We start from the raw sequence: 1126 nt of genomic DNA on the forward strand, positions 1-1126 counted from the left end.
TTTGTTCTCAGCTAGTTACCTCTTCTAAACTGTAATTTTCAGAGCAACCGGCATATATTTTTTATTCAACACGTAAAATGACTTTTTACAGTAAGAGAATGAAAGCTGTTTTAAGCATGTGTTTTCTGTATTTTTATTACGCATTATCCAATTATATTGAGATGTATTTTCCTCTTCGCTCTGCTCTTTCAGCTGTTATCCTTTTTATCAGTTATGCTTTTCTCATGTTTTGTAAGGGAAAATAAATATGCAAAATCACCAGATGCCTTTTTTCTTTGCAGAAGAAGTATCACAAATGCTTTTTTATTACATTTTACCAATCCAATAAACTCCTTATAAATTTCCTTTTTGTTTGCTAGTGTGTGAAATTATTTTTTCAAGTCGAATGGTATTTACTTTCTCCCAACCTTCACCTGCAATTACGCTTTGTATTCTTCATATCTCTCTCTTTTGGGTTCAAAATTCCACTGTGTGCTCCTCAACATGCTTAATTCAAGAGCCTCTTTCACTGTTGGGTGAAGCAAGGGTGCTAGAATGTCACAAGAGAGGCTACCCCCTGCTTGTACTGTCCATCTCTTGATGCATTTTGCGCCATTCTTAAAAACGTGTACCCTTGCAGTAGAGAGCACTCCATTCTTAAGCCACGAGGTAATCTCCAGAGGTGGGTTACGTGTGGAGGTTGACCACAAGTGTTCTCAATTTGGACCAGTGATCGGGTGATGGTGGAGCCAAGCACCTTGCTTTGCAACCAAAGGGAGGAACATTAATCAGACTATTACAGGGACAGTAGAAGCAAGTGTGGTTTGCAAAGCCTGTCTCTTCTAGGAAGTTGTTTCTAGGCTGTCATTGTGGTAAATAATAGGGATTGCTGCTGGTCCAGTCCAATCTGTTTCAAAAATACCACTGAGCACCACGCAGCCTGACCTTCACCTCTCCAGTCAGAGAACCTGGCACAGCACTGAACCCTCATGTAACACTTTCCCTGACCGGAATGCTTCAAGTGACAGGGAATCCAAGGTATCCTGGTAAGCTTTTCCAGTGACTCTTTCTTACCTGATTAATATCTGCACCCTGCTTATAGCCTCTGCCTTTCTACCCTCTCTATCCTTGAACCTTGTTATAAAAG

Source organism: Buceros rhinoceros, unplaced genomic scaffold (assembly GCF_000710305.1).
Source record: "Buceros rhinoceros silvestris isolate BGI_N320 unplaced genomic scaffold, ASM71030v1 scaffold7080, whole genome shotgun sequence".
In the NCBI taxonomy this organism is placed as follows: domain Eukaryota; kingdom Metazoa; phylum Chordata; class Aves; order Bucerotiformes; family Bucerotidae; genus Buceros; species Buceros rhinoceros.